This window comes from Hemicordylus capensis, chromosome 6, assembly GCF_027244095.1.
Source record: "Hemicordylus capensis ecotype Gifberg chromosome 6, rHemCap1.1.pri, whole genome shotgun sequence".
NCBI lineage: Eukaryota > Metazoa > Chordata > Lepidosauria > Squamata > Cordylidae > Hemicordylus > Hemicordylus capensis.
In genome coordinates this window covers 106741205-106760967 of record NC_069662.1, presented here as the reverse complement: position 1 = coordinate 106760967, position 19763 = coordinate 106741205, and the positions used below count along the sequence as shown (strand labels likewise).

Below are 19763 nucleotides of genomic sequence, written 5' to 3'. Positions count from 1 at the left end.
ATTTTCAGTCTCAGATTCTGTTACAATAACCCCAAGCACACCATGGAACATACTGTTAACATCCCAAACAGGTGAATGTCAGGCTGTGAAATGTCCTTATTCCCATGCTTTAATTATTGTCAGATTGGAGGGGGAGAAATTTCATTTGGCAATATATATCTCTGGAATATATAGGAATTTATCTCTGCTCACAGAATGCAAGCCGTAAGCTCCTTGGTATAGGGAGCCATTTTAATTTTTGCCTGTTAAACTTTTTACATAACCACGTACGCATAACATTTCCCGGTTGACATCTAAAATCAACATTTCTGCATGGTTTGTTTGTTGCCCTTTGTTGTTGCATTGAGAGTTCATCAGAATCAGGGTTGGTTCTTAATTCTTACATACATTTACTATGTCTTCTGAACTCTTAGGATAGGTTGAGCTTTAAATCCATGTTAATGAAAATTAAATTTGATTTATAATGGTGCATGGCAATTGAGGGAACAAGAATCTTGAAGAAAATGGAAAAGGACTCTTGCTTCTGCATTCAGCTAAACTGCCAACATGAGGAGCAACTCCCCATATGTTTTGGAATTACAGGGGAAAGAGGTGTGATGTTGTGAAAATTGCAAAATAACCTAAGTCCTGTGAACAGGAGAGACATAGAGAGGCTGAAAGCATTCACTCAGGGGAAGTAGGTCAGGTAGCTGGGGGTAGTTCCTGTACTACCATGTGCGATAGCTGTTACCTTGGGTATGTAGATCGGTATAAAAGGACAGTCTTCGTGATCTAATATTTTAAAACTGTTAAAAGTATAATATGCTATGGAAGCACTAGACATCCAAGGAACAAAATGGTGTTTCACTGCATAATTTGTGTATAAAAATTACAAAGAGCTCAAGTTATTACTGAATATTTGATCTATGCAGGAAAAGTAAAAATATATTTGTTAATGATTCCTGGAGGCTGATTTCTTTGCTTCAATTTCTTGGAAGAAAAACCAGTAACCAAGTTTAGACAAATGTGTTCTGTGTAACAGAAAGCAAAAGAACTATTGCATGTTGTTGAGGCTATAGATGATGTTTCAATTTTGATTTTTCCTTTGGCTTTAAGGTCTATAATTCTTCTCTAGATCACCTGCACAGTCAAACAATCATATACACAGTAAATGCCACTAAACGAAGCACACAAGGATCCAAACGTATACATTTAATTTCTCTTAAGTTAACTCATATGCAGTTCACCTTCAATAGGATATAGATTGTACTTCATATTAGGTGGTAGTATTTTGGAGTCATGCAGGGAAATATTATTAGAGATTATTAGGAAATGTATGAAAATAGTATGCTGTTTACTTCACAGGGTTGTAATGAGGCTAAAAGGCTCCTTTGAGTCCCTTATTATTATATTATATGTGTATTATTATATATGTTTTAAATTTTGGTCTGTGACTGCAAATAAACATGATGATGAGATGAGAGGAGTCCTTTTGAAAGACGGCAGAATGCAAACATAATAAATTGCCCAATAAGGAATTGGTAGACCAGTACTCCAAGGCAGCTAACATGCCAAGTCCAGGGCGGAGGGTTGTTCTACCAGTCTCAAGTGGCGGGTAGACCAGCTCTTTGAGACGGGTCGATGTACTAAGTCCGGAGCGGAGGCCTGGTCTACCCGTCAACCCCAATCAGTAGACCAGCTCTCCCTGAAAAAACGGCCCTCCAAAATGGCATTCAAAACACTTGAAACATTTCAAGTTTGTTTCATTGAAACAGCCAGCTTGGCCACTATTTTGACAAAAAGTTTTGAGCATTTTTGTTTCATTTCGAGCTCAAAATAAAATGCAAAATCCATTTCCTACACATCCCTAGTAACTATCTTAGTGCAACAACTTCCACATGTGTTGCTTTTGCTGCAACACACTAATAGAGAATCTTGTGGGTCTTACAAACTATAAAATTCATTTCAGCATAAGCTTTCATGACCTAGCCCTCACTTTATGAAATGCATCTCATTAAGTTGGTTCTAGCCCATGAACATTTATGGAGACATAAATGTATTAGTCTTCAAGGCACCACAATACTCTTTTTTGTTGTTTTTACTTCATGGAAGAGTCCATTCTTCAGCAGCTCTGCTTCTCCTACCTATTTTGCCTGGATTTGCAGAGTTTGGAAAATAAATCATTTTACCAATCCTACCCCAAAGTGGATTGTGGGTGACAAAAACTTCTTCAGTGCTTGTCACCTGCAGAATTGTTCATGTGGATGTTGGCACCAAGTTTTGTAGCAACTTGATACAGGGACAGCTTTGTTTTGTTGTTCATGGGTTTCCAAAACCCCTTACAATTTTTAGCATTTCAGGTCAGACTCCTTTCTTTCTTTAAGCCCTTTTTCTTTCCACACAAGCTTTTCTTTCCACACAAGCTTTCCACACATGCTGATATTTTTTTTTGCCTTTTGATTTTTCTTGGTGACAAATCTTTATAGTATAATTTATTATGTTTGCATTCTGTCTTCTTTCAGAGGAGCTCACAGCAGCCCTTGGAGCTCACTACAACCCTGTGAAATAAACAGGATACATTTTCATACATTTCCTAATAATCTCTAACAGTGAGGCGATTCACACGAGCAGCAGAAACCGGGCTAAGAGAACCCAGCCCAGTTTCTGCTGAGCGCTCCATTAACCCTGATTTTTTGTTCATGTGTCTGCCGTGGCTGCTTGCAGCTGCAGTGGACACACTCGGGCAAGAGGAGGGGGGATCCCAGAAATTACAGGGGCTCCGGGGGTTGGGGCGCCACGTGGCAGTGCTTCCCTTCACCCGACCACCGGAGCTGCTGCAGGAGCACCCGAGCACAGGAGTGCCCAAGTGAAGCTGCTGCTCATCTGGGCGGGCGATCCGCCCACCCAGCAACAGGCCAGTGATTGCAGGGAGAGCGGGTCAGTCCCGCTCTTCCCGCAAACCCCCTTACAGCTCTTCACGCTAATCATGTGAAGAGCCTCAGTATTTCCGTGCATGATAAGTTCAGGTGAACTATTGAAGTTCACCTTATTGAAGGTGAACTGCATATAACTTAAGAGAGATTAAATGTATATGTTTAGGTCCTTTTGTGCTTAGCTTAGTGGCATTTACTGTGCATGTGATCGTACTTTGATCAGTGGACCAACTCTCCTCAGAAAATCAGCCCTCCAAAATGGTGCTCAAAACACTCAAAACATTTTGAGTCTATGCCAGGTGGTTTTGTTTTGAGCTTGAAACAGGCTGTTTATTTGAAGGGCTTTTCAGTTTGAGCATGAATCTCTCAAAATGTTTTGCACGTCCCTAATAGTTACTGTTTGGCAGCTAAAACTACAGATCAAAGCAAACTCTGGACATTCCTTAGCATATCTGGACAGGATCCAGACTCATACATGACTAAGATCCACTGAAATTAATTTCATTTATTTCAGTGGTGCTAAGTTGTGACTAATTTAGTCTGAATCCTGCCTGCTCTGTTCAAAAATAGTATGCACACACTGGTGGAAGACAGGGTTGTGAAATATACTAAATGAACAGCATCTTATTTTTGCTTGAAGACATTTAGCACCATATCTTAGTCTGGGTAAGAGATTGGTCCATAGGCTATATGAGAGAAACATTGTATGTTACATGCCAAATCTTAAATATTAGTTTTGTATGTCAAGAGCCACCCTGAAATGACAGGAAGGGGCTGTAGTTCAGTGGAAGAGGACATCCCTTGCATACAATAAATCCTAGGTTCAATCCCTGTCATCTCCAGATATGGTTGGAAAACACTCCTGTCTGAAACCCTGAAGGGTTGCTGCCAGTCATTGTGTAGATAATATTGAGCTAGGTGGACTAATGGTTTGATTCAGGGTAAGGCATGTTCACATGTTCAAATATATATTCTACTGTCTTGCACACCAATTTTGTCATGTTAAAACATACCATTCTGATACCCAAGTGCATTGAGGTCTGTTAAGAAACTATAGAATATTGAATCCAGGTGTTCATATAATTGTGATGCATTGTGAAAGCCACATTGTTCAAGTTTACACTTCCACATATGTGTTGTGATCATGTTGCCTAGGTGTGAATAAAACACAAACAAGAATTCCCTTTCCATATATTTTTATTAAGCAGATTGCTCTGCTGTGAGCAGGCTTTTTATATCCCCACCCCCCTGCCCCAGCTCAAACTCAGTATTGAGTTCACTGCATTGGTGTGAACTAATGTTGCTTATAGGGTCTGCCTTAGATTTAGAGTTTCTGTTCAAGTGTATATAACATGCATATTAATCCTGATTAAAAGATGAGGCATTTCAGTGGAAAATCATTCAAATTCTACTAAGAGCTTGCTACCACATACAGAAGATCGCTCATATAGTCCATGTTGACTAGTTTGCAAGATCTGCTCCCTCTCGTTGCCCTACCCTGTGCTCACAGCCCCTTAAGCCTGAATACCTAGGTTGCAGTGGTAACCAGGAGTGCTTTATAGCAGCTCAATGTATCTAGAAGGTTGCAGTCCTTTCTCACAGATGCAGACCTGGAGATCATCTTTCCTGCCTTTCTTTACTGTAATTCCCTTTCTGTAGGGATTTCTTTGATGACAGTGTGGAGGCTTCAGTTGATGCAAAATGCTTAGGCTAATCTTCTATAGAGGATGAATCATAGGTAAAACAGTGTTTCAGTGACTGCACTGGCTGTTTTTCCTTCTAAGCTCAGTTCAAGGTGCTGATGCTGTCGTATAAAAGCCTAAACAATCAGTACTCAGAGATTGCTGCCACCCCTGTGTTCCACCAGGATCTTTAAGATCAACCAATATCCTTGTCTGTGCATTAGGTCTTCATCCATCAGATGAGTACAGTTTTTAAATATTCTGAATGCAGTTGATTTTATTAGTGCATAATTGTGGCAGTTAAGGCTACATTCATACGACTAACCTCATAAAATAAATACTTGTTAGAGCTGCTCAGGGAGACTTAGGAATGTGTTCTGGCAAATGCCATTTCCAAAGGCCACCATTCTTCCCCTCCCCAGGGACTGCATTGATAGTTAGTAAAGATGATGGGATGAAATACCACTTCAGGCTTCCCCATAGTAGAGTAGGGCCAATGTCAACCATAGTTTCAGTAATACACACTTAATCAACAGTCCTGTAACTGGAATCGTATCTGTCCCCCTAGGGGGCTACCTGCACCAGAGCATGACCCTTGCACCTGACACATCAAGATCTGTAAGAGGAAAGCAATCCTGAAGCTTGGACAAATGTTGGTACTGCCTATTTAAATGCCCAAGGACACCTGAAGTAGCACTTTATAAATGTCTTCTGTTCTCTCATCAGAAATGTAGATAAGGGAATGACATCGAGTCCTTCCCAAGGACCTGGGATGCCAGAATTTTATTGTCAATTGTTATAGATATTGTCGCAGAATATAGGCTGTTCCCAGTAAGGCTGCTTTTTGTAATTGGCTGATGGTGATTTCTGTGGCCCCTATGGTGTTGAGGTGCTCTTCAAGATCTTTTGGAACTGCACCTAGGGTGCCAATTACCACTGGGATTATATTGGTCTTTTTCTGCCACAGCCTTTCAATTTCAATTTGTAGATCTTTGTATTTGGTGATTTTTTTCTATTTCTTTTTCTTCTATTCTGCTATCCCCTGGTATTGCTATGTCGATTATTTTAACTTGTTTTTCTTTCTTCTCGACTACAGTTATATCTGGTGTATTGTGTGGCAGATGTTTGTCCGTTTGTAGTCGGAAGTCCCATAATATTTTTACATCTTCATTTTCTACCACTTTTTCAATTTTATGGTCCCACCAATTTTTGGCTACAGGTAGCTTGTATTTTTTGCAGATGTTCCAGTGTATCATCCCTGCTACCTTGTCATGCCTTTGTTTGTAGTCAGTCTGTGCGTTCGTTTTACAACAGCTGATTAGGTGGTCCACGGTTTCATCTGCTTCTTTACAAAGGTGGCACTTGCTGTTTGTGGTTGATTTTTCTACTTTTGCTCTTATTGCATTTGTTCTTAGTGCCTGTTCTTGTGCAGCCAGCATTAAACCCTCTGTTTCTTTCTTCAAGTAACCATTCTTAAGCCATTGCCAGGTCTTGGTGATGTCTGATTTTCCACTTATATTGTGCAAATATTTACCATGCAGGGGCTTCTTTTTCCATTTTTCTGCTCGGTTCTTGTCTTGTTCTTTCTTGTAGGCCTGCTTTCTTTCATTGGTGTTGAATAGTTTCGCGTTATTGACCATTTGAAGCGCATCTTCTTCACTGTCCTTGATATATTCTTCAAGGCCTCTTTTCTCCTCCTCTACTGTTTGATGGGCTTGCAGCATTCATCTTCCACCTGAGCTGCGAGGAAGGTATAGCCTATCTACATCACTATTCTTGTTATATTATTATTATTATTATTATTATTATTATTATTATTATTATTATTATTATTATTATTTTATTATTATTATTATTATTATTATTTTATTATTAATAATAAAAATAAAAGTACTGAGGTCTGTTAAGTGAATGTAATACACAGAGGCTAAGACACACATAAAGTCTTACCACAGGTAGTTTCTTACAAATACAGCTAGCATATTGTTTGGGGTGAGGACCTGCAGTTCTAAGAGGTTGGTATTCTATTCAATTAGCAGCAATCTGTCAATTTCCACTGAAACCTTTTCCTGTAATGTTTCTATAAAGCTACAACTTCCTTAAAGGCAAGTAATATGTCATCCACTGTTAAGGATTTCCTCACCTGCTTTATTTTACAGCATTGGTCCAATTCCTAAGTCATCCTCTAAACCTTAGATGGGTCATACCAGAGCTGATGCCATTTTCTTTATTTTGTTTGGGTGCTTTTATTTTTTTAAAGAGGAAAAAGAGAGAGAGAAAGGGAAACTGTGCAAAAAGGTAGTCAAATGGTAAAAAGTGTGTCCAGTGGTACAGGTTGGGGTTAAAGGTACTCCCTGAACCAGGTAGGGACGTGTTGAAAATAATTTCATTGCAGGATATGTATTAATGCCAGGACTTGCAGATAGTGGCTTTTAAATGGAAAAGAGCTGGTAATCAGTGTGTGCCTCTACTGCCACTCTTGCCGTTAGCAGTGACTTATTCTCTTGAGAGACTGGATCTTCATCCAGTGACATATTTAGGGCCCTTACTACTGTTTTGGTACCTGGTGATTTTTAATATTTACTATTCCATACAGAAATAAGTGCATTATATCAGTTAAAAATTACTAGCTGACCCAGGCGCAGAGCATCTGTGCCCCTAGTTCTCCCTTCCTCCCCCTCCATTTCAGGGCTTAGCCAGTTCTCCTCCCATCCCTTCAGCCAGTCTCCCTCGTCGCCCTTTCTGCTGGTAGCTCTCATCCTCCTCGTGAAGAGGCTGGTGCCCCATTTTCACTGCCTGCTCGGCCACTCACAGTGGTGCCACCACCTCCTCCTCGACCTCCCTCCCGCACACCAGCTCTTGTCCTCCTTGTGAGGAGCCCAGCAGTCTGTTTTTGTCAGCTGCTCGGCAGCTCGCAGTGGCACTGTCACCTTCTCCTCGACCTCCCCCCACCAGTTTTCGCCAGCCTTGCGAGGAGGCCAGTGGCCCTGTTTTCGCCGCCTGCTTGGCCATTCTTGGTGGTTCGCAATGACAATGCCTCCTCCTCCTCCTCAATCTCCCTCCCTCCCTCCCTCCCTCCCTCCTAGCCAGCTCTTGCAACTCCTGGCGGCTGCTCCTGAAATCTCGCAAGAGCTGCCACGCACAGGATTGGCCACAGGTATGCCTTAAAGAATTCGATAGATACATACATACATAGTTCGGGTTTTATTTATATTCACGGGGCCTTTTTTTAGTAACCAAGTTTTTTTTAATATGGACTATTAATAAAACAGGCTAGTTCTGAATGACTGTTGCAGTATCGCTACATGAATAAAATATACCACATGGTTCTTATTTTCTTTTAATATTGATTCAGGTACGAGTAATAGCCATTACTTTCATTCCACAGAATTGTTTGACAGTTTCCATGGCAGCTACTAAAAATGGTTCCCGCAAGCTAGAAATGGTAGTGCTTCACACATTACATTAACATTTTAGGATGTGATACTTTTTGTTCCATACTGTGGGAGGTAGTTACATGTGTTTGTCATCATTTAATGCAGGGAGTATGCCTTGCAATATATGCAAAGTGAAATAAATGCACATAACCACCTCTCATTTTATGAAATAGATGCGGGTATATGTGAGATCTTTTGCGTCCTCTTTATACTGTAATGTGTGAAGCATCCCGGAGAAACTATATATAAACTGCAATTCATAGATAAGGGATTTATATCCAATTATTTCCCTCTGCTGTGGATATCACCTTCTGTATTAACCAAACAGTTGTATCTAAATGAACTGTGGTGGCATATTTATGTTCAGTGATTAAGAAAATCTAGATATTCACACAAGCCAGCATTAGGGCTTCCAAGGAAACTTGTTTTGAAACATAATTTGGGAGTGGGTTGGGATAGTGGGAGTGGGGCTAGGACTGGGAAGACTTTTCCTCCTTGGTTTTTCTGTGTCATTTCAACCCAGCTGATCTCAAGAAATGGGTCAGACAGCTAACATCATACTGCAACTACTTGTTTTTTCTTTCTTTAAGGGAGTGGAACAGCTTTTGTGAGGACAAAGAGAAATGAAATCACTTTCAGTGAAAGAAAGAGGCCTCATTATAGCCACCAACAGCAGTTATTGACAGCTACACTTCCTATTAACAAGGAGCATTTAAGAGTTTGGCTGTTGGATCTTTGGACTTGATCTAATTTGCTAGCATTAATTAGTTTCTTTTGAGCAGAGACACTTGGTGCTCACAGCTATAGATTTGGGTGACTAATTAGGACAGAAAATTGAACAGAATGGGGTAAAGCATTAACCTTCAACCATTACCAGCTGGGGCTCTTATAAAGACTACCAAGTCCAAATGGTTCCTATTCATATAAGGAGTATCCTAATGAATATCAATTTCAGCCAGGTTGCTGTATTCCTACCAGCACTCTCTCAATTTTTAAAATATTACCTTCAATAAAGTTTTAATTGCATCTCTAGCCAGATTTCTAGTTTAATGTCCAGAGATGACAAACATGATGGCAGATTTACTTACAAGTTCTCAATTATTTTTCATTTGGGTTCTTCTAAACAATTAACATTGGTCTTGAGCTTTAACTGAGACTCCTATATTGAGTAATTTGAGGTCAATATGCCATTACTATCTTAATCATTATAAGTAGGTAGTTAAGCCATCAAGTTAAAACACTGCCATTAACTGAGAGGTGTTTAATCCTGACACATTCCCTGAATATATTTGCATTAATATCCACAGCAAGAACTCTGATACAGCCAGCTCCTGAGGCTTAAACAGTAGCTTGCTAATTAAGTACATCTTCATTATTAGCTATTCTGATGATATGCAAGCAGTGTGGTGATGTGTTAATGTAGGTATCTTTCATCAGGAGTAGGATTATTTTTTGAGGCCATAAATATATGCAACCTGAATGCTTACTCAAAAGTAATTTTCATTGAGTTCAGCAGGGTTCTGGGTAAACCATCTTACTGGACTATTAGAACTAGGAAACCTCGATCCAATAGGTAGACAATACTATGTTCCTCAAAGAAAGAATAAAAAAAGATCTTTTTACTTTTTTCCACTGGTAAGACTGTTTTAAAAGCTTGCATCTTTGCTAGCTAGTTCTTTCAGAATGAGTATTGATAGGAAATGTACTAATTTGTTGTTACTACTTTACATAGTAGTATCACAACTTCAGGAAATAATTATGAACTTGTAAGACATCTCTTCTAGGCTGATTTCTTTGCTGTGAGCCAGATTGATCCTTTTCTTCCGTGACTGTTGCCATTACGATCTAGATAAACCATATTCTAAAAAGAAAGGGGGGTGTCTCATGTTAAGAACACTGTGATGGGAGAAACTGCAGTTGTACTTCCATATTTCTTAGTGTTCTAGTGAATGGAGGGGGCGGGATTGCACTTGGATGATTGGTGGCTACTCTCAGGGATAGAAACTTTTCCTCTTTGAAATATGTTCGTAATTCTGAGATAAGTACCACCATCTTCATCATTTCCAGGTTTGAGTTCAATGTCCTTCCCATCCACCCCTATAAATACCCAAACATATACCTCAGCTCATAACAAACCTTTGACTTCTGTAAAGGATATGGAGTATACTTGGCCTTATATTATTTACTCCTGCGATGATCTTGATTCCTTTATTATACATTGTAAAGGTAAAGTGTGCCGTCAAGTTGATTTTGACTCCTGGCGCCCTCAGAGCCCTGTGGTTGTCTTTGGTAGAATACAGGAGGGATTTACCATTGCCGCCTCCTGTGCAGTAAGAGATGATGCCTTCCAGCATCTTCCAATATTGCTGCTTCCCAATATAGTACCAGCAACCTTCTACTTCTACTTCAAATACCAGGGGATTTGAACCAGCAACCTTCTACTTGTTAGTCAAGCCTTTCCCCGCTGCGCCACTTAAGGTGACATTATACATTGTACTTAAGAACATTTCAGTGTTAACGTTCTTGTGCCTTCAGTGCTCAGCAGGATAATATTTCTTCTCTATAATTCTACATTACTAGGCCTCAGAAACTCTGATGCAAAGAGGAATAGGGTCTCAGAAAAGAGAGTGAAGCCAGGTGATTGGGTTGGGCAGTAGTGGGAAGGAAGGCACTGTTTTCAAGGTAAGGGGAATGGAGTGGACGGATTGGCTTCTAGAGTACCACTGCCTAAATTCTTCTTCAGAGTGATTTCTTCTTGTGGGTCAACTCAAGATATTTCCACAGATACTAAAGCAGACAAACACTTGTCCTGTTGTTCACTTGTGCTAGGATCCTTCCTTTATTGGGAGCAATCTAGTTTCTGTGTTCTTGGACTGGAGGCTCTCCTTGGACTGGCCTTCTTCCTTCAAAGGCTTCTGTTATCTCTCCTGGTCCTGGGATGAATGGAGGGCTAATACCAGTCCCTTGAAATACTCTGCTGTCACTTTCCCAGCCAGCATTCCCCTGCCTGCCTGCCTGCCTGCCTGCCTGCTTTAGAACTTTCAGGTTGTGTGGTGTCTTGCAACATTTTATTGTGCTAAGAAACTTTGTACAAAACTTCTGCAGTTTATTGGATAGCTGTGTCTTGGGGTCTTACTCAACCATGTCTGTGTCTGAATCCTGTCTGATCACACAAGCTGGCCTTGCCTTCATGTTTGCATAGATGCCTCTGCATATTGATATCAAGATATATAGGCTTCAATTGTGCAACCAGTACTGCACAAAATTCTAGTGTTCCGATCAGGGTGGATTAAATAAATCATTATTTAAATCACCAAGAGAAAATCTGAGTTTAAACTATTGACTTAAATCATGTTTCCTACTGAAACTTCTTCACATATTTTTAAAACAGTGGTCCAAAGCTGGTCACTAAAGTATGTTAGTTTACAAATTGGTAGAGCATTTGCAACATCTAAAAAGATATACTTTGAGTAATTGTTTAGATACTTTGATTTTTACTAATTTGGGAAATAGTATATTACACTTGTTTTTTTATGTAATAGATAGCTTTACACATTACCTTTGTCAAGATGCTCTGCATCTCCTTGTTTAATTGGCATTTATCTAAAATATTCCCGGATAGGGTGTCTTTTACATCCAGAAGCTATGGCAGTTTTTTTGGTGGCAAAATGTGTGTACCGGATAATGCCTTCCCCCTCCCGCCCATTCTTCTACTTCACCTCCTTTCCTGTATTGTGTATCTTAACTCCTCTCACTTGGCCCAGCCTAGCCACAAAATAACCACCCTACTTCCTATCCAGCCTGTGTCTTTGCACATGAGAAACAGGTTTTGAAACAGAAACTGAAAACCCAGAAATTTCCAAAAGCAAGAGCTGGTAGTTGCTCAGCACTGCTGGATGTACTAGAGCCATTTTCATGAAATGAAAATGAAATGAATGCCCATATTTGATTGGTAGGTAACTCAGTGTCTGTGATAGAGTCATTAATTCATTTTTTGGGAAACTGTAAGTGTTGGTGTAGCATGTTTGCAATCGGTTTTAATTTTAAATACGTTATATTTTACATGAGAATTGGAAATTTAGTATTTATATTTTTTTAAAAAATCAAATTTTAAAAAATGATCTTAATAAACCGATATTACACACACACACACGGCTTAGGTGGTCTGTGGCAAATGGTGCATAGCAAGCCCCTCCCACACAGTGCTTTACCAATCAGAGGTAACAGAGCAGAAGCACTGTGGTGATTGGGCAGTAGGAGTTCCATATGCAGATAGGGAAGAGGAGCCTGTGATGGTTAAGGTCAGTTGAAATGCAGCTGTTAATGGTGGGAAGATTGTAGAGGAGAGAAGTATCTATCTATCTAAAGGACAGCAGGCAGGGGTCTGAAAAGAGAGGGGTTGTGAGGGAGGAAAGAACCCCTTTCAGGAGAAGGAGACTGCCACTGAGCGAATTAGATGAGGAAACAAGATGAACAAGATCTGTTAACTCAGGAATGGGGAGAGAGAGAAAGAAAAGGGATGGGAAGAACGAGGAGAGGGGAAGAGAGAAAGGGCGAAGGAAGGCCGAGGGATGGGCCTGGGCATGTCAGTGGCCTGAGAGGAACGCCATGGCAGCAGCAGTAGCAGTGAGGAAGGCCCGGTCAACCATTGCCGCTGCTTGGAGCTACAGAGGCCACTGGTGGAGGCAGGCAGGGGATAGGCCCGAGCCTGTCAGTGTCCTGAGGGGAATGAGCAGCAGTGAGGAAGGGCCTGGGCAATTGCTGCTACTACTCGTGCAGGGAGGAGCAGAAGTCGGACTTGGGTGAGGGTGGGGAGGTCTCTGGGATTAGGCGGCTGCAGCTTGGCCGGTTGGCGCCATCAACACTGCAACTGTGACCAAGAGGGGTGAGGGGGGTGGAAGAGCAGGAGCGCAGCTCAGCTGAGGGTGGAGAGAACTCTGAGGTGAGCAGGCTGGAGTGTCAGGTGGGGGGTGAGGGGAGCAATCAAGTCTAGCGCGCAGATGCTCTGTGCTGGTTAAGCTAGATTTTTTTTAATTCAGTTTTTATCCGCCCTGGTTCAGATTATATCTCTAGCCAAATGTTATAACTCACACATGAATGTAGGGAAGGAAGGGGTAGTACCTGTTAATTCTTTGGATCTGTCAATAACTTAATAATACCAATGAACAGGTTGCTGATATATTGTCTTATTTTGATTAACTGTTTAGGAGTAGACTCTTTTTAAGTGATGGTTTTATTAGTTGTATAATGAATATATATGTGTGTGTATATTAGGTGATATTATCTCATGTTGTTTTATTGTATTTCCATTGTATGTATTTCCATTGTATGTTTATAACTACTCCCCCCTACATATTTTGTGAACATCTACATAGAACTGCTTCTACCAATCTTAAATGTGTTGTCAGTTATGTGTTGCTGTGCTAGTGTTCTCTTCCTCCCCACCCCTTAGCTATGCTGTTTCCCATACTGTTTTGGCTTTGTTAAATCACTGAATGGCTCTGTCCTGAAAGGTATTGGCCAGGACTCCCTTGAAGATGTTCCCAGTTTAGTCTCAGGACTCAAGGTGCTGCATGGTGTTAGAAGACGCTACTTTACAGGTGGAGAAATCCTAGACATCACTGATAGTACTGTAGAAACCTCTCATTTTTGTCTCCTCCTTCCTTCCTCCTGAGCTACCTTAACTAAAGCTGACAAAGCTTGAGCTTTGGGTATTACACCTGCAAAGTGTATTATCTACCACTGATTCTCCAGTCTTTTTGCACAAAAATTAGCATGTGATGGCTTGTTTACATTAGATATCTGTTTGTTTCTTTGTTTGTTTGAGGACTTTACTTGTTTTTTTGTTAAGGAGCAATTAATACTACACGTCTAAATGAGAATAGAAATATCTGCAAATACTGTGGCATATGCCACTTTGCCACTCTAAAAATAATATAGCAGTGACATGTTGCTATGATAGCTGCACATGATGTATTGTTAATGAATGCTTGCAAAGATAATATGACAATAAGAAAATGAAAGGTATTTTTACACAGTAACTGATTTTAGCAACTACAAATGTTTTACATTAAAGCAAACTATCTAAAGCTCCTATTTTCATTCTATAATGAGCTAAATGTGTGTGTGGGTAAATAAATTTGACCAAAAAGCTCATACTATATTCCCTGTACATACATGTAAATATTTATATAGAGTATAAATTATTAACACTGCCCTTAGGTTACTTTCACACTAGAAATAGCTTGTTTTTCTACAGTTGAATCAATGTGTCTTTCATCGAAATTATTTATTTCAGTGCTGGAATAATGCTTCTGCTTTTGGTTAAAGAGCTATGCATTTGCATGACTCTTATTATGCATTCAAAGCTTTTGGCCAATTGAGTGGCTTTTATACAAGTGATGTCATAAAGCCACTATTATTCTCCTCAATTGTCTTTAATTGTCAATTCTCTTTAAATACAAAAATTTTATTAGATTCAACTGTTTTAACTTGTTTTATACCGTATATCAGTATGTATACAAATGTTGCATTAACTTGTAGCTGTAGATACCTAAAGGGATAACTTGTTGAAGTTTTTCTTTCTTTCATTTGTGTCTTTCATTCGTACACACACACACACACACACTCCACTGTGACGAGCATACTAGGTGCTTCATAAATCCCTGCTTTCTGACTTATTTGGGACAGGGGAATGGATGCAGGTTTATAACCTATCCTAGCTGCAAACACAGTGCACCTTTTAAAATAAGACACAGATGCTACTAGTTTACAGGGCATGCTAGTATTTATTCTAAAATGAATATGTTGTCTTGTATTTATTTAATTAATTATTACATTTCTGTACCGTCTCAACCAAGGGCTCTGGGTGGTTTACAAAAACCAAATATAATAATGTAAAAATCAAACTTAAACCCATATAAAATCTAAACAATTCAAACCCTATTTAAAGCAGTAAAAACAATTATATCAGTTTTGAAACCCTGGAAGGCCAGACCCCCCCCCCACTTTTTTTTTTTAAACACCAGGAAACTCAAGCAAACTCTTGAATAAAACTTTTAATCTATGTGTCACCTGTGTCATACTAGTTTATGTGTGGCAGCAGCACTATAATTTAATGAAACTTCTATGTAAAGCCCCATGCCAATTTAATTGTAATGTATAACGAGAGTCAATAATGTCTCTATATTTTTTTGTTTCTTTTTCTTTTTATGTACTGCACACCAGCTTTCTGGTCCGATACTAACTAGTTCTCTTTAGTCATAATCAGTATAGCAAACAGATGTTTTAAAGCTAAACCTTGGACAAATAAACAAAGGTGGCATCACTTAAGTGTGTGTGGGGGGGAGTAATAGCTGCAGTGATCCGTGCTCTGGGTCCTCTCCAGTCTAAATTGCAGTAGTGCATTCTGTGTGGGGCTGCCCTTGAAAAGCACTTAGAAACTTAAGCTGGTGCCAACTATGTATTGGGAGTATATCATCCCAATGTTTAATCTGTACTAGCTGCTTGTTTCATTTCAGACTCAGGTCCTGAGAACCCCAAATCAACAATCCCAGACAATTAGAATATTGTGAAAAGGTTCAACAGTCTAGGCTCCAGGTGTCCTACTCCAAACAGCTAATCAATCCATAACGCCTGCAAAGGGTTCCTGAGCCTTTAAATGGTCTCTCAGTCTGGTTCATTAGGAATCACAATCATGGGAAAGACTGCTGACTTGACAGTTGTGCAGAAAACCATCATTGACACCCTCCATAAGGAGGGAAAGCCTCAAAAGGTAATTGCAAAAGAAGTTGGATGTTCCCAAAGTGCTGTATCAAAGCACATTAATAGAAAGTTATGTGGAAGGGAAAAGTGTGGAAGAAAAAGGTGCACAAGCAGCAGGGATGACCGCAGCCTGGAGAGGATTGTCAGGAAAAGGCCATTCAAAAGTGTTGGGGACTTTCACAAGGAGTGGACTGAGGCTGGAGTTAGTGCATCAAGAGCCACCACACACAGACGGATCCTGGACATGGGCTTCAAATGTCGTATTCCTCTTGTCAAGCTGCTCCTGAACAACAAACAACGTCAGAAGCGTCTTACCTGGGCTCAAGAAAAAAAGAACTGGTCTGTTGCTCAGTGGTCCAAAGTCCTCTTTTCTGATGAGAGCAACATTTGCATCTCATTTGGAAACCAAGGACCCAGAGTCTGGAGGAAGAATGGAGAGGCACACAATGCAAGATGCTTGAAGTCCAGTGTGAAGTTTCCACAGTCTGTGTTGATTTGGGGAGCCATGTCATCTGCTGGTGTTGGTCCACTGTGCTTCATTAAGTCCAGGGTCAATGCAGCCGTCTATCAGGAGATTTTGGAGCACTTCATGCTTCCTTCCACAGACGAGCTATATGGGGATGCTGACTTCATTTTCCAGCAGGACTTGGCACCTGCCCACACTGCCAAAAGTACCAAAACCTGGTTCAATGACCATGGGATTACTGTGCTTGATTGGCCAGCAAACTGGCCTGACCTGAACCCCATAGAGAATCTATGGGGCATTGCCAAGAGAAGGATGAGAGACATGAGACCAAACAATGCAGAAGAGCTGAAGGCTGCTATTGAAGCATCCTGGTCTTCCATAACACTTCAGCAGTGCCACAGGCTGATAGCATCCATGCCACGCCGCATTGAGGCAGTAATTGCTGCAAAAGGGGCCCAAACCAAGTACTGAATACATATGCATGCTTATACTTTTCAGAGGTCCGATATTGTTCTATTTACAATCCTTGTTTTATTGGTTTCATGTAATATTCTAATTTTCTGGGATTGTGGAGTTGGGGTTTTCATGAGCTGTACGCCATGATCATCATAATTATAACAAATTAAGGCTTGACTTATCTCGCTTTGCACGTAATGCGTCTATCTCATATATCAGTTTCACCTTTTAATTTGCATTACTGAAATTAATGAACTTTTGCACGATATTCTAATTTTTCGAGTTTCACCTGTATGATCTGCCAAAATGTGCTTGATATGCTATTTCCAAGGTCTCCTGCCCAAATATAAAAGTCTCTCTCATCATCTAAATCTTGGTTAGTGCACCACCTATGTCCCTTTTTCAAGAAGCCAGATCTGCCCAGAGTTACCCACACGTTAGTCATGTCATAGATGGATTACTGTAACATGCTCTACGTGGGGCTGCCGAAGAATATTCAGAAACTGCAGCTAGTGCAAAACGCAGCAGCTAGGATTTTATCCAGAGCTCCCTTTTGGGATCACATTATACTCATTTTGAAAGAGCTGTACTAGCTACTAAATTTTTTCAGTTACAATTCAAGGTGCTGGTTTTGACCTTCAAAGCCTTAATGATTTGGGCCCTGGATGTCTGAATGACCACCTGCTCCCAAGGGTTTCTGCCTGCTTGACAGGATCTTGAGAGGGGGCTCTGCTCCGTGTGCCAACAGTGAGAGAGGCTCAGCTATCGAGCATGTGGGAAAGGGCCTTCTCAGTCATGGCCCCCAGGCTTTAGAATTCTCTCCTGGCTGGCATTCATTCTGCAGCCTCCATTACAGTTTTTAGAAAACAAGTTAAAATGTGGCTCTTCCCCCAGGCTCATAAATATGAGGGTACAGTTTTTACTGCTGCTGCTTTGTGTGTTGAACTTTTAAATTTAAATTTTAAACTTTTACCCCTGCTAACTGGGCAAAGAAGCACCTTTTACCGTGGTGATTCTCGTTATTTAGCAGGGGGAGAGTAACTGGCCCTATCCACCCCCAGCACAGTACTTCCAGTGACTGTTGCTGGTGTGTGTCTTATGTTTCTTTTTAGAATGTGAGCCCTTTGGGGACAGGGAGCCATCTTATTTGTTATTTCTCTTTGTAAACCGCCCTGAGCCATTTTTGGAAGGGTGGTATAGAAATTGAATTAATAATAATAATAATAATAATAATAATAATAATAACAATAAAAATAGCAACATATTTTTATTTTTATTTTTATCTGTACTTTTCATATTTTAATTGTGCATTGTTTTAATTATATTGTAAACCACTTTGAGATTATTTTAATGAAAAGTGGTATAGAAACTGAACAATCAATAGATTTATTGTATTTAGTTGTGACCATTCCCTAAAACACTTTCTAAAATAAAATGTACAATCCCCAACTGTAGATGCCAGTATAGAGAGACATATTGCCTTAGTTTATATATTATGTGTATATATGTGTGTGTGTGTGTGTATGTATGTGTATATATATGTATGTATATGTGTGTGTGTATACGCACGCACGCACACACACGCGCACGCACATACACACACACACACAATTTCAACTGCTGTAGTGGTATTGCTTTGTTTCTAATAGATCATTTTCTCACTTTGTGTACTCAAAAATCTTGCATTCATATAGAGTTGGTGAACTACTTCACAATTTTGGTGTATGTGTGGGATTTATTTTTAATATGGGAAGGATCAGTGAAGGAATGCAAAACTTCTTAACATTCTTGGGAAGTATGTAAAACTCCCTCCCTCCCATGTGTACTGTCTGTAGAACATAACCAATGTACCCCAGGGGGTCTTCTGCAAACTCCATCTTCTTCGTTCATGAGGAATATAAAAAGGGGGGAGCTTCTGTACAAGCTATTGGGGAGGCAGCAGTAGGAAGTGGTGAGGAGCTCAGGTTTTGTTGGCCTTCTAATTTTCTATACCTTGCTTTGGTCCAAGACCACAGTAGCTGAGAAGGGCAGCTTGTGAGCCACTGTGTATGCAGGACTTAACTGCTATGCAGAGCAGTGGCCAAGGAGTTTGATTTAAAATGGCCCTTCACACAATCTCTTATTTGTGTGCAGTGCCCTTTTGTTGGATGGTTTTATCTCTCTTTAAGCCACCTAATGGCATGGGGGGAAATGACTTGACTAACAAGCCAGAGATTGCTGGTTCGAATCCCTGCTAGTATGCTTCCCAGACTATGGGAAACATCTGTATCCCAGACTATGGGAAACATCTGCAGCAGCGATATAGGAAGATGCTGAAAGGCCATAATCTCACACTGCGTGGGAGGAGGCAATGGTAAACCCCTCCTGTATTTTACCAAAGACCACCACAGGGCTCTGTGGCCACCAGGAGTCGACACTGACTTGATGGCACGCTTTACCTTTATTATCTCTCTTTAGCTTATTTTTAACCCAGCTTGGTTGCTCTTTATTAGAATCCACTGTTGTTTTAATACAGAAGGGCTTGTAGGACTTGAAAGCTCACTGTTTAATGCTTTGTTACTTTTTAGTTGACATTTCCTACTTTGGAATGTGAATTTTTATTCTAATGGATCAAAATGGCAATCTACAATTTGGGGGTTATATAGCTGCTATAATTTGGGAGTAGTCTGACGAAATATACCTCTTGCTGAATGGCTATTGCATCTTGAATCACTTTAGATTGAGCCTTCAGGTGGGCTGCCTTTTATTTTCAACATTTGTATAGCCCCTTGTAATTTTACGCACTTGAAAGAAAGAAACAGCAAGTGACATTTAGGTGAAAAGCTGAAGAAAACTTTGTGCATTGGCTTAAACTAGTTAAGATACTTGAATATATAGGGAGGCATACTTTGAAACTTAGTTGCCCTCTAGAGGTTTTATGTTAATACAGCAGTAAACTGGAGCAATATTAATGGCTTTTGGTGGGTTTTTTTTAGACTCCTAAGAATAATAACACCTTAAGTGGTGCAGTGGGGAAATGCTTGACTAACAAGCAGAAGGTTGCCGA

General features: G+C 40.2%; 1 protein-coding gene across 7 annotated transcripts in view; it reads left to right on the top strand.

The window, feature by feature from the left end:
- CMC1 (C-X9-C motif containing 1) overlaps positions 1-19763 on the top strand; it is a 69912-nt gene that overhangs the window by 20177 nt on the left and 29972 nt on the right. The gene's annotated exons all lie outside the window — the stretch shown is intronic.